The 14,523-nt window shown below is 52.4% G+C and overlaps 1 long non-coding RNA gene across 1 annotated transcript; it reads left to right on the forward strand.

The window, feature by feature from the left end:
* The first annotated feature begins 8,417 nt into the window (after window positions 1-8,417).
* Window positions 8,418-12,681, forward strand: LOC129048205 (uncharacterized). The gene is made up of 2 exons (XR_008510376.1): window positions 8,418-8,507; window positions 8,774-12,681. It is a non-coding gene; the product is annotated as an uncharacterized LOC129048205 (long non-coding RNA).
* Window positions 12,682-14,523: the final 1,842 nt, after the last annotated feature.

The following is a 14,523-nucleotide window of genomic DNA, read 5'->3' on the forward strand; positions in this document are numbered from 1 at the left end:
GAGTCGGATAGTAACATAGAAGCCAATAAATAAAACATCCTCAGTTAGAAATAAAACTATGAATAAAGTAAGATAGAGTAAGGGGATAGAGAGTGCCTGTTGCAATAGGGAGCTTCTCTCAGGAGGTAACATTTGAGCTACACCTGGAATGATGAGACAAAGTTATTCATGCCAAGATGATGGAAGGGTGTTCCAGGCAGAAGGAACAACAAGTGTGAGGCCCTCAGCGAGAACAATCTTGGAATGTTCAGGGGAGCCAGAAGGAAGGCTTGTGCAGCTGGAGAGGAGGTGAGTGTGGGGGAGAGTTGTAGTAAACGAGAGAAGAAGGGTCAGACCGTGTAAAACCTCATAAGCCAAGTTAAGAAGCTTGGATTTTATTCTAATTCCAGTAAGAAGTCTTTGGAAGGTTTTAAGCAGTGGGAGGGATGTGATCTGATTTGTGCTTTAAAACACTCACTCTGGCTTTTAGATGGAAAGTAGACTGCAGTGGGAAGAATGAGTGGAAGCAGGAGGCCAGGGAGGAAGCTGGCGCAGTCAGCCAGGAGAGGGGCAAGAACACTAGACTCAAGGGGCAGCCAGGGAGACACACAGAAGTGGTTGGATCTGAGCAATGGGTCTGGCTGATAGATCAGCTGTGGGAGGGTGAGAAAAAGAGAGGAATCAAGGATGTTCTCTACGTTTTCGGACAGCGCTGATGGTCCTATTACTGAAGGAGGAGCGATTGGGAGCAAAAGGTATAGAAATCAAGAATTCCATCATGGACATGTTAAATTCAAAGTTCCTAGTGGACATCTGTTATGGGTTGACTTGTGTCTCCCCCAAAAAAGTCCTAATTCCCAATACCTGTCAATGTGATCTTATTTGGAAATAGGGTCTTTGCACATGTAATAAGATAAGGTCATGAGGGTGGCCCAAATCCAATATAACTATCATCTTTATAAAAAGAGATCGGCCCGGTGTGGTAGCTCATGCCTGTAATCCCAGCACTTTGGGAGGCCGAGGGGGGCAGATCACCTGAGGTCAGGAGTTTGAGACCAGCCTGGCCAACATGGAGAAACCCCATCTCTACTAAAAATACCAAAAAATTAGCTGGGGGTAGTGGTGGGTACCTGTAATCCCAGCTACTCAGGAGGCTGAGACAGGAGAATCACTTGAACCCAGGAGGCAGAGGTTGCAGTGAGCTGAGATGGAGCCATTGCACTCCAGCCTGGGCAACAACCGCGAAACTCTGTCTCAAAAAAAAAAAAAAAGAGAGAGAGAGAGAGATCAATTGGTTGGGCACAGTGGCTCATGCCTGTAATCCCAGATACTTGGGAGGCTGAGGCAAGAGAATTGCTTAAACCTGGGAGGCAGAGGTTGCAGTGAGCCGAGATCACACCATTGCATTCCAGCCTGAGTAACAAAAGTGAAACTTTGTCTCAAAAAAAAAATAAAAAAAAAGAGATCAAGTTCAGCAAAAACACACAGAGAAGAACAGCATATGAAGACATAGACACAGAGAGAAGATGGTCTCACAGTGAGGAAGATGGCAGAGACTGGAGTGATGCTGCTACAAGCCTAGGAACGCCTGGGGCTAGAAAAGGCAAGGAAGGATCCTCCCCTAGAGGAGTCAGCCTGGCCCTGCCAACACCTTCATTTTGAACTTCTAGCCTCTAGAACTGTAAGACAACGCATTTCTGCCATTTTAAGCCACACAGTTTGCAGTACTTTGTTAAAGCAGCTCTAGGAAGCTAATACAACAGCTGAGTGAAGAGGTCAAATGAGCATTTGGATATGCAAGCCTGGAGCTTAGGAGAGAGCTTGGTTTCTAAAGCCATAGGAATAAAATTGCCTAGAGAGTGGGTTTGGGAGAATTGAGAGGAGAAAAGAGTCCAGGGAGAGACAGAGGTATGGCCAGTGAGGCAGGGGTACCGGGTAGTGTCTCAAGGGAAGAGTTGGAAGCAGGAGAGCGCAGTCAATTATGTCACACACTTATGACGATGGGTGAAATTGAACTGGCTTCAGCCTTTGGATTTTGCAAGATGGAGACTGTCGATGATTTTGACAAGAGAAGTGTCAGCAGGGTGGTGAAGACAGAAGTCAAACTGGAGTGAGCTGAGGAGTGAATAAAGGTAAGAAAGTGTAGAATAATTACAGAGAACTATCCTGAGTTTTGCTGTAAAATGATAAAGAAAAGGGCTATTACCTAGAAAAAGGTGTGGGAGCCAGGAAAGTTTATTTTATTTTATTTTATTTTTTATGAGACGGAGTCTCACTTTGTCACCCAGGCTGGAGTGCAGTGGCATGATCTCGGCTCACTGCAACCTCCGCCTCCTGGGTCCAAGCGATTCTCCTGCCTCAGCCTTCTAAGTAGCTGGGATTACAGGTGCGCACCAACATGCCCAGCTAATTTTTTGGTATTTTTAGTAGAGATGGGGTTTCACTATGTTGGCCAGGCTGGTCTCCAATTCCTGACTTCATAATCTGTCCACCTTGGCCTCCCAAAGTGCTCAGATTACAGGCTTAAGCCACCGCGCCCGGCTGTTTTTTTTTTTTTTTTTTAAGGTAGGCAACATTAAGGCATGTTTTCTGTATGTGGGGATGATCTAGGGTTGAAGGAGAAACTGATGATTCAGGAAAGACAGGGTATAATTTCAAGGAGCAAAGACACAGAAGTGAGAGTGGATGGGATCCAGTGCAAAAATGCAGGAGTTGGCCCTAAGTAGGAATGGAGACTTTTCATCTATTACAGCTGCAGGGAAGGCAGAGAATATGAGTAGAGATTGTGTAGATGGGTTGGTGGATTGTGATGGGAAAATGAAGTAATTCTCACCTGTTTGCATCCATTTGTATTTATTATGTCAGTGAAGTATGGGTTGAGGGATGGTATTGCCATGCCTGATACTGTCATCCAGGAAAGTGGATGGTCAGTTAAAGCTACACACAGTCCAGACTCTTAGGTGGCAATGAGGACTCTCCTGAAGAAAAGGATGAATGAAATGAATCCTTGTATCCATGAAGTGTCTGGTGCTGTGCTAGGCACATGACATATTCATTGATGAAAACTGTGGCTTTCTATCTGGATCCCAGAGCTAATGCTCTGGTGACCGTAACAAGAATAGGCTCTAGCCCACTGTGCTACACACAACAGACTCAGGATGCTGTGAGTGACGGTAATTTCTAAGTACTTCTGATTGGTTAGCAAGGAAAGCATTTGCATTTTGTCCCTTCTGATGTAAGTTATCCCTGTTTTCAAGACTGACCAGGGACTGGGTTACAGTGTGTTTCGTGTTAGTTAGTAGAAGAGGGACAGGAGGCAAAGGTAGGGGTCAGTAAGGTGACCTGTCCAAAGTTGGAGCTGCAGGATATCCCTGCCCCAGACTAAAACACTGCACCCTCTGCCTCCGAAGGGAAACAGAGAGCTTCCCTCCTCTGGAAGCTCAGGGCAGAAAAAGGAACAGCCACAATTTTTCTTTAGATGAAAATATGGCCACCCAGTCCTGGGCCTTTGCCTTCCCTTTCTTTTCCTTCTTAGTTGCTTCTTCTCCAGAATAAATTATTTCTATTTCTATTTCACTTTTTTTTTTTTTTTGAGACGGAGTCTTGCTTGGTCGCCCAGGCTGGAGTGCAGTGGTGCGATCTTGGTTCGCTGCAACCTCCGTCTCCCGAGTTCAAGTGATTCCTCTGCCTCAGCCTCCCAAGTAGCAGGAATTACAGGTGCACATCACCATGCCCAGCTAAGTTTTGTATTTTTAGTAGATCTGAGGTTTCACCAGGCTAGTCTCGAACTCCTGACCTCAGGTGATCTGCCCGCCTCAGCCTCCCAAAGTGCTGGGATTACAGCTGTGAGCCACCACACCCGGCTATTTCTATTTCTTTTAACTCCTTTTATTTTGAGTAGAGACGGGGTTCCACCATATTGGCCAGGCTGGTCTCGAACTCCTGACCTCAAGTGATCTGCCCACCTTGGCCTCCCAAAGTGCTGGGATTACAGGCATGAGCCACCGTGCCCATCCAACTCCTATTTTTCTAGCCTTTCTGATTCCACCTGCCCTCCTCCATTTCACTGAAGCTGGGGCCTATCTTTGCCTTTTCCTCCCCAGGATCTCCCACAGAATGCTTCCTTCCTGTCCCAACCCTTCCACCAATACCACTAGATGTGAGAGCCCAAAGGGTTTTTTTTAAGATGCCTCTAAATTTCCCACTGATCTTATGCCCCAGTGTCTGAGGTGACCCGACCTAGTCTCTGTGTGGCTGAGAGAGTGTCTCTTTGTGCTGACTGATGAATGGCTGCCCTGCACTGTCCCAGGACCTCAATCCCTGGAGGGTAACAGGAGAAAGCCCACTCCCCTCCTTAGGCTCTGCACCTGCTGCTCTCAGCTTTCTTTGGGGCCACAGGGTGGCTGGGCAGGGAGCTAGCTCACTAAGCCAGAAAAGAGCAGCACCAGGTCAGCAGATCAGGAGTCTCTCTCTGCCTTATCCTCTCTGGACAGAATGGGGCCGCTGAGGGGCTGCCCAGACCCACAGCCTTTCCTCCCCATGACTCCTGCTTTGTCCCCACACATCTCCTATTACCTGCAGGGATTTGGATTCTCAATAGAAAGTGAGCCTGCTGGGATGCTATTTACCTCTGTGAACGAGGGTTTGAACTGTAGAACTTCTGGGCTGGAAAACATCTCACCTGGTTAGCCATCTTCACCCCTGCCTGAAGACACAGCACTGTGCAAACCTTCAGGCCAACATCACTTTCTGAAGGAGACCCTGTGATTTTCCTCGATAATACATCTCAGTGCTTCAAACCACAAAACTCCATTCAGTTCAACAAAAGTGCAAGGAGTGCCTATTTTAGTATTGTTTTTATGTTGTTTTACATATTATTAAAGTATTTCACTATTTATTTTGGAAAGGTAATACATGCAACATGGTACAACATCACAACTGCTAGAGGGGGAACCATGAAAGTAGGTGCCCCATCCACTCAGGTCCCCTTCCAGAAGTACCTGTCATTAGCAATGTCTTGTGTATTTTTCCATAGACATTCCACACAGATACAATTTCACTTAATCTTCACGACAGCCTTCTCAGATGGATATCTTAAATCCCATTTGGCAGATGAGGGAACCATGGCTCAGAGCATGTTGGTAACAGTGGCAATTCCCATCAAAGTGCATGTTAAGTCCAAAGCCCAAACAGTTTCTGCTATAACATGTTCCCAAATCTACCATTTAATCATTTCCTTCCCTTCTACCACAGCCACTCACATCAGCAGGGTTAGCTCCAGAGCCTGGGTGTGCAGGGCCCTGTCCTAGGTGCTGAAGGCTCTGGTAGAGGCAGGGGATTCCTTAGCCCCTACCATCACGGGCTCGTGGATAAGCTGGGAGGCTAGCAAATACCTGAAGTCTAGTAGAGAAAAGGCAGGGAGCCAAACAATTCTGCTGGCCAATGAATTTGTACATGGTACTAAGCAAGCCACTGCCTCTTTCTGACTGTTTCCCTATCTGTCCGACGGAGATAAACTTAACTCTCAGGGCTCTTGTGAGAATCTAGGGATAGTAAATGTATAGGAAAGCATACAATCCCAGAACATAGAAAGGAGTCTACCCAGTGCTATTGATAGCTTCCCCCAGGTGAAGGCCAATGGTCACTAAATGAGGAGGTAAACAGAGTGGTGCAGGCCACCGGGGAGTGACAGGTTGAAACAGGGATGTCATCATCTATGTTCTTTATTTTGGGGATGTCTTCAGCAGGGACAAAGTTGGTCCAATTGCAACCACCAGACACTAGAAGTTAAAGGGGACTACAGTGTGGGGTTGGGCTCAGAAAGAGCAACACACAGGTAAGCCTCTTTCAAAACATTAGTCTTTGGAACCTGGAGAAGTCTGCCTAGATTACATCTGCAAATACTACTCTGGGCAGCTCTCTAGTTCCTGCAGGTCCTTCCCAGGCCCACCTCGCTCTGTTGTGTGCTCCCCCTCTGCAAGTTGGACGATTCACTGCTTTCTCATGAGCCAGTTACTAGCAGCTCAAGGGCCTCTCTACAGGTTCCTTCTGACCAGAACTCTTCCCTTGCCCCTCACTATCCCATCTCCACCCAGCTATCTTTCATCCTTTAGATCTCATTCCTCAGAGAAGCCTTTCTGGGCTCCCCAGTGAAGAGTAAGAGTCCCCATTATTCACACTCCCCAAATGTCTCCTGATTAGCTCATATGGCACTAGTCAGTGTCCATCTTCTCCACCAGACTGTGCACTCCAGAGGACTGGGCACCACACGCACTGGTTCACCTGTGTATACCCCCAATGCCTAGCACAGAGCCTGGTATGGAAGACACGCTACATTATTATTGAATGAATGGCTGAAGTTACTCAATCCTGCCTTTTGGGTTCAAACCTTGCCTGTACCTTAGTTTAGCACCTCTCACACTGGGGTAACACCTCTGACTCCAGTATTTGTTGCTTTTTTAAAACATGATTGTCTCATCTGGATCTTCTTCTTTTGCATTCCTGGCACCCAGCCCGTGTCATGGCACGGGTGGTGGTGGTGGGGGGGGGATCCTGCATATTTCTTGCTAAATGAATGAATTCTTGGCAGGAAGCTGCTTTGAACCAGAGGGCATTTCCTTCCAGGCAGTTAATGAGCTGTCTGCCAAGGTGGGCCAAGGAAGGTCCAGGAAATTAGTAACAATATTGGACTGCAGTTGAGGGGGCTGGAGAGAGGAGAAAAGCAAAGATCCTTAGTGCCACCTCTTCTTTGTCATTGTGTGTGGGGCAGGACATGGGCCGTGGTCACTGAAGGGATCCTCCCGAGGGCTCTAAAAGCCCTCTCTAACTGAAGCGGGTTGGGCTCAGGTGACCAACCCCGGCTGCCCCCCCCACTTCCGCCTCCTTGGGAAGGGGGCGGGGCGGGAGAGGAGGAAAGACACTGGGATCTTCGGCCTCTGGGCCTTTTTCCCTAGTATCTTCGTCCCCAAGACCCAAGCCAGAATTGGGAGGGGAGGGGGCTGAGGCTCAGCCGGGTGGCGGGGGAGGGGAGGGGCGGGGCGGCGCGGCCAGCCGGCTGGTGTCCCCTGGTGTCTGGAGCCGAGGCCCCAGGCTCTCGGCCTCCACGAAGCGAGGCAAGCCGGAGCTGTGCGGTGAATGCAAAGAGCCGGGAGAGCTCCCAGCCCGGCGCCGCCGACGGCGTCCTCAGCCACAGCCCAATGAGAAGAGAGCAGATAATTTATTCTCTAATCCCGGTTCGGGTACCCGGCGCTGGCGAGTGGCGGGGGTAGGAGGGGTGGGTCTCCTCTTCCTCCGTCCCCTCCCCCGCCCTTGCGGGCTCCCGGCCGCACACACACACATTTCCTGACAATTAGCGAACACACCTTGGCCGCGCGGCCTCCGGCGGCGGCGCCGCAGCTTTTGTCTCCCGCCCGCCGGGCTGCGAGGTGCGGGCGCTTAGGCGCGAAGTTGCAGCTCCGACGCGCTGCTCCGGAATGCCGGCCGACCGCGGCCGTCGGGGGGGCGCGGAGGGCGGGGTGGGCCGGGCACGCCGGCCCCGGGGCTGGGGGGCTGCAAAAGAGAGAAGAGAGACAAAAGTAAGGCAGCGCTGGCCCCTCTTCCTTTGTTAAAACCCTGAGTGTGTGCGGGCGTGAGCGCGCGCGGGAGTGTCTGTGTGCGCGAGGGTGTGCATATGTGTGTGTGCATGTGCGCGCATGTGTGTGCGCGCGCGTGTGCAAATGCCTGCATGTGTGTGCGGGTCGGGACCGGCCGGGGGCGGCGGGACCCGAAGGCGCGAGGTGGCTTCACCGGATTGGGAGTTGAATCGCGTCCCGGTCTTTCTAGCTGTGCTCGGAACTCGGGCGTGCGGGCAGGTAGCCGTCCCGCTCTCGCCAGTTCCTCCGAGTACTGAGCTCGGAGTTTGTTCACAGGCTGAACCCGTGCTGGGGGTGTCGCAGCCTGGGCCGGGCCTGCAGGGGTGGGGAAGGAAGAAGCTCCGGCTGAGGGTCTGCCCCTACCGCAGAGGGCGCACGAGGGGGTCTCCCGGCAGCCGCGCGGCGCCCACGCCGCCACAGGGGCCCCTTGAAACCCGGGTAGAAGCTTGTGATAGGCGTTGCGTGCCCGGGAAGGCGCGAGGCTGTGGAGGTGGCTCGTGGGGCCATGGAGGGAGTGGGGGGCGGCGAGATGGAGTCCGTCTAAATGCCAATTCCCTGAAGTTCAGCGTATCGGTTGTCATTTCCTACCTTAATGCATATTTATGCCGCGCCGAAATAGGCTTCATAATTAACTCCTGGAGTCATCCGCAGAGGTTAAAGGGACCCCGAAGATTTGTGCATTGATTGGGTACCTCGGCGGGGTGTGTGTGCGCGCGCGTGTGTGCGTGCGCCCCGTGCGAACCCATTGAGAAGAATAATTATTTTTCTCTACTGGAAGCTACAGCAGAGAATCGGACAAGGAGGGAAGAAAGAGATTGGTGAGGGGGAGAGAGAGAGAAAGAGAGAGAGAGACACAAAGGAAGTGAGTGCAAGAGGAGCCGGCTTAGCATCTAAACTGTGAGTACTGAGAGAAAACAAACAGGCAGAAAGTGCTGCGAGTTGGCGACCCCTTGGCCGGGTTGGGGGCCCGAGTGCGGCTGAGGGGGACTTTCCTCCCCGCCCCGGGCTTGGCTGGGCAAAGAGGGGTCCCTGAGGCATGGGCGGGATGCGGGTTCAGGCACTCACCTGAAAGCTGACCGGCGGCGGGCTGCGTCAACCGCAGCCCTAGGTCGACCAAAGAGGAAGCCCCCTCCCCGCCCCCATTGCCTTTGTTTCTTTTAAAGGATTTTGCCGCTGGTGGGATTGGGGAGTGTGAGAGGGAGCCTTGGCTCCGGAGGTAGCCGATCCTCCTGTCCCCGCTGAGTGAAACCCGCTTGGAGTGCTTCCTCCGTTTCCTTTATACTCCATGGTATGGAGTGGTATGAGGAAGGGGCTGTAAAGGGGATAGGGATCAGGGGTTTGTGACACCTGTGCATATGTTTGTCTGGTACCCTTGGAACAGAGGGCCCCAGGAGACCCCAGTTTGGGGCCTGGGAGAAGCCATGTCTGTGGGCAAAACCACCAACTCCAGTATATGTGGAGGCAAACATGGTCCCAGGCTTAGAGGAGACACCAGCTACTCCCCACACACATCAGAGTCCTTCCTAGCCATTGTGTCTGTGGGGTCTAGGTCTGGCCAGACCTATTGGCCGTAAGCCTGCCTCCCACTGCCTCCCCATCCCTGGGGCCCTTGCGTGCCTAAGAAAGACCGGAGCTGGGAGCCCACCTGGAGGAGGAGCTCGGGCCGGGTGGGGGCCCAGGAAGGCAGCTAGACGAGGATAGCTGCTCCCCTTCCTGAGAAAAGGTCCATAACAGGGTGCCCCAGGGGAACAAGAGCTGGCCAGCCCTGCCAGTACTGAGCTGGTCAGGAGAGGGCGTCTGGGGGCCCAAGGGAGAGCCCTCCCTTCCGACCAACATTCCACAGCCTCCGTTTGCAAGTGCTTGTATACTGCCTGCCTTTCCTCAACCCTCATTAACAAATTCTTCTTTTGGTCTGATTTAATCTTTCCTGATGATTTTTTTTTTTTACATACCTTAATCTGCCAGTGAACAACTTTTCTCAACTTGAGCCTTAAGAAGGGCTAACTTTGGAGGAAAAGTCAGCTCTTTTGAGGCTGGGATGGGAACCCCTGGTCAAAGAGCTCTGAATTGAGGGGAAAGGGATTGTCCTCTAAGAAACCCCCTTCAGGGGTAATTTTGGCGGCTTATGCCCTCCAGGAGGACACAACGGAGGCCTGGGGCTGCAAACAACTTCTATCTCTCAGTCATTCAATGCCAGCTTTCCATTGCCCCACTGGGGCTGCCAAGAGGCAGGAAAAGAGGATCTCTCTAACACACACACACACACACACACACACACACTCAACACCAGATAACACTTCCTCCAAGTAGTAATGGGCACTCTCTGAGACTCAGGGCCCCTCCCATTGCCCATACACCACCACCCCCACCCCCATCCCACGCATTCCACACACACAAAGAGAACATCCAGGAGTCTCAGAGCTGGGGACTACCTGAGGAAGGAGAGACCCTCAACTAGGGAGGATCAAGTTCAGTGTAACCCTGGAAGAGGTGACATGAAGACTGGGTGGCGGGGGAGACCACAGTCCTGCTGACGTGACTGCTCTGAATTGCAGTCATATGCATATGGGCCTGTCTTCCCACTGGACTGCCTGCTGGGCCTCACTGAGTGCTGTCTCCTGGTGCCTAGCACGGTGCCCATCCCACTGTATATGCCCAGTGCATGTTTGATAAATGAGTGGTGTCCCTGAAGCCATTCTCCCCACCCTTCATCTCTGTCTGCCGCCTCCTCCAAGAGGTACTCCACAGGGGCTTGGGAGAGCCCCAGCTCCATAGTTCTTTAGGCTGGGGCACCATCACCCCATGGTTGTTGAGGAGGGACATGGAAGAAAAGGGGTGGGGGCAGGAATAATGCTTGGGCAGACACTGAGACATTTTGATATTCATAAATTGCTCAGGTTGAAATGCATGTGAGTTTGCCAATGACCCATTCTTATATTTTTCTTTAACAGCTTTATTGGCTGAGAGGCAAAACTGTGGCCTGGGTCCTGGACTTGGGGAGGCTAGATTCTTGTAACACAAGAACCTCCCTGTGTCCTCCCTCCCACAGCCCAAGCTTGGAGCTTAGTGGAGATCAGATGCAGAAGCTGGGGGTACCCAGGCTGCAGAGACTCCCCCAGCTTCTGCCTGTCTTTGCTCTCCTGCCCCTGAGTCTCTTGCTATCTTCATTGCCTGGGACTATTGCCAGGTCTCCCGTCTCTCCCTTCCCTAAGAGCCCAGGGCTGCCAGGCTAGGACCTCCCTCTGTTTGCCTGGGAAGGCTCAGAACTGAGGCTCCTGGAACAACTAGAGAAGGCCCTTGGGGGAAAAACTGTGCTTTCCTGCTGAGTGGAGCAGTGCCCACCCCACTTTACCTCAGGGGGCTGGGGGCTCCCAAGCTGTTAAATGAGAGGGAACCTGAGCTGTCCATCCTTTGGAGTAGAGATGGAACCTGGGAGCAGAGGGGACCGGAGTCATGGGGAAAGGCTACCTAGTGGCCTTTCTCTGTAGCAAGCACACTGCTGATCTAGTGCAGGTCTGGAGGACAATGTATGTGGGAGCCTGCTGGGTCCATCTTCATGAAACTAGCCTTCTCATGCGTTGGTTCTGGGCCAGGGACTGCATCCACAGATCCGTCTCAACCACAACTCCAAATCTGCAGGCTTGTTTGGGGCAGATAGCAGAATCAGATCCCCTGAGGCTCTCTGAAGTTTCAGCAGTGCCTTCCCACCCCTATGTGAGTGGAATTAGATTTCCAGGCTTTGCTGCCCACTCACACCCCATAACCTGTTCCAGCCCAGGGACTCTCTTCCCTGAGGGGACAGGCATAAGGGAGCTTCAACCACACACCAAGCCTGAAATATAGGAGAACTTAGATCTCTTGCTGTTGTTTCCAAGCTTCATCAGCCATTCATTCATTCATTCATTCATTGAATGTATACCTATACCATTCAGCCAACATCCATAGAATAATGTGAAATGCTTCTGATTTAGTCTTTTTGGATTGGAGTATATGTGGGGTGGTAAAAGCAAGTGGCTTTTATTTAGTATCTTCCTAATGTCCTGGTTCCCTTCCACCATGGGCAAAGACAGGTCTGCTGAGCTCTAAGTCCCTGCAAAGGGTACATAAGTCTGTGAAAGGCTCTGAGAGGACGAGTCAGCTCCAACGTAGACTCATGAAATTTTGGAGGTGTTGGGACCTTAGGTTTTGTCTGTCTAACTTAATTCCAGATGCAAGGATCCCTTCTACATTAGCTTACCATTTATTGAGCAGCCACTGTGTGCCAGGCAGTGAGTCTGAGAAGTGGCTGTGCACCCTGTGTTTGATGATCTCTGGTGACAGGGAGCCCACTGGCTCCTGTTGGAACAGTCCTACTTCTTTCCTTTCTTGGACTGAGCCCAGTTTGCCCCCCTGGCCCTTCCCTCTGTGACTTTCTCTGCTGTGGAGGGGTAATGGTTCACTTTTCTGGCAAAGGAGTTCTCCTTCTGGCTTAGCCTCAACCAGAGCCATCTCCAACCAGTGCCCTGATGTGGGCTGAGGTCCAGGGTGGTGACTGTGTGCCCTTGAAGGAAATGGTAGCACTGGGGGCTCCCTAAAAAGGGAGTTGCTGCAGCCTGCTCCCCAGTAAAACAGGCTTTAGTTTTCATGCTGGACCTGGCTTCTGCAGCTTGCACTAAGATTAAGGGACTTGTTACTACAGAGGAGGGGAGGGCACACCCGCCAGCCAATCAGGCCAGGGACACCTGAGGTCTCTTCTCCCCAGCCCTCCCTCCGCCTCTTCCCCCAGGCCCCCTCATCTCTCCCTGCTGCCTCCGGTTCTGCCTGTGTTTCACCTCTGCCTCCACTTTCTCTTTGTCAGCATTCTTCTTTTCTGGCTCTCTGCTTTCTCTCTCTCAGGCTTCTCCTACCCTCTCCTCTAAGAGCAAAAAATGCCCATCCAGGCAAGTTGTAACCTCCATCAACCTCAGTTTTCTCATCTACTAAGTGGGAATAATAATAAATATTTGTGTTACTGAAAGATTATCATTAAGGGGGACCTAGATGCATGACACAGTTTTCACTAAAAAAAAAAAAAAAAAAAAGTTTCTTTTCCGCTTCTCTCCTTTTTTCTCCTATTGAGTTTCTTCTACATTTCCATCTGCTATCACCTCTGTCCTCTTCACAATTTCTCTCAGTGTCTCCGTTCTGTGTTTCTCAGTTCCATCTCCCCCTCACTCCTGTTTTGTCTCCCACCTCCTTTTATTCCCTCTTGGTTACCGCCCCCCGACCACACTCCGCAACTGCCACAGGCGGCAGGGCCCAGGCTGTGCTGACAGCAAGGGCAGGCAGGCAGGGCGGGTGGCTGTCTCCACTTCTCATTAGAGGCCCAAGAATGTGTGGAGTCATGAGGGACAATGGGAGCCTGCAGCAGAAAGAATAGGGCCTCTGTTGGGGCAGAAGTTTCCCAAATCCGGCTGAATGGGAGTACCTGAGGACCAGGGAGGGGTGGAAACTCCTGAAGTGGAGAGGAGGCCGCTGGTGGTAGGTGTGGGGGATGGGCAAGGCTCTAGAATTGGCCACCATGGGAATTCTTAGCATCTGTTGGCATTTCTGGGGAGAGCTCAGACCTCAAAGGTGACTGCCTCTCTCCCTGGAGTGGCCAAGGAGGAAAGGGATCCTGGGGGACAGAGCCAGGGGAAGCTAAAGAGAAAATGTTCCAGTGGCCCTGTGAGGTGGCCCTTATACACAGTGGATATCCCTTGGGCCCCTTGGGCTGCTGGGTCCCAGTTCTCACCACCAACAAGCTGCAGAAAGGTTGTGGTGGCTACAGAGGAGACAGAAATCGTGGGCATGGCCCCAGCTTGAGGAGAGGGAGTCCTCGAGGTTCTCGCCCAGCAGTGGCCTTTCACTGCCCAGGTTCTCGGGATTGGAGGAAGCAGGGTTTTCCTCGGGAAAGGAGGTGAGGCTTGACCTGCTTCCTCTTTCTCCATATTCCAAGTGAGGTTCAGTCCGGCCTGAGACATGATGGCTGTCCCCACCTCCATCCCCAGCCCAGTCCCTCTGGCCCAGACACACCTTAGAGAGAGATGCCCTACTTCCACAGCTTACTTGGGGCTTGTCAGGTGGGCTGGGATTGGTAGGCAGGCCAGGGGCTGAGCCCTTCATGTGCCCAGGGATAGGCAGCTGGGATTGGCAGGCTATGGCTGGGAATCCGAGCGCAGGACTGGGTGAGGGTGGGTGGAGGGGGCCAGGCTGGTCTGAGAAAGGAAATGGAAGGACAGACAAGTGCTGACCTTGTCCTCCCAGGGCAGGGGAGTGCTGGGAGCAGAATAGGGGTATGGGTGAGGAGAGGAACCAGGGCTGCGGAGAAGGGGAGGGGGGGCCAGGCAGGAGAGGGGGCCTGCAGGGAGCCGTCTCAGGTCTCCTGCCAAAAATTAAACTATAAAAAAGCTGGAGGGGAGCGGCAGGGGAAGGAAGGAGAGAAAGGAGATGGGGAGGGAGGGAGGGACCAAACAGCCCCTCTGCACCAATAGCCCGGCAGGGGGACGTGAGTAATACATGGCTGGTTCAGAGGGAGTGAGATCAAAAGCCAGTAGATACAAGAGGTTTGTGCTTCACCGACCAGACAGCCAGAGGCTCAATGAGACCTTTGTTACTCAGGCCCAAGTCAGGGTTGAAGGAATACCTGACTGCTCCGCCTGCCCAGCCCGCCCCCACCCCCACCGTCCTCAGGCCTGGGGGAGGGGCGGGTCACAAGTGAGTCAAGTTGAGTTGGGTACAGCTCAGCCCTGGCCGGTGGTGGGCGGGCAGGGGGAGGGAGGAGGCCTGCCCTCGCTGGGGCGTGGAGCTTCTGGGGGTGAGTGGAGGAGTGAGTGGCTGCCTGGAAGGCAGGAAGTGGCTCTGCGGGAAATTGTGAGGAGGACTGCGAGGGAAAGGGGGCCTTGTTGAGTCCGCC

Source organism: Pongo abelii, chromosome 1, assembly GCF_028885655.2.
Source record: "Pongo abelii isolate AG06213 chromosome 1, NHGRI_mPonAbe1-v2.0_pri, whole genome shotgun sequence".
Classification (NCBI taxonomy): Eukaryota; Metazoa; Chordata; class Mammalia; order Primates; family Hominidae; genus Pongo; species Pongo abelii.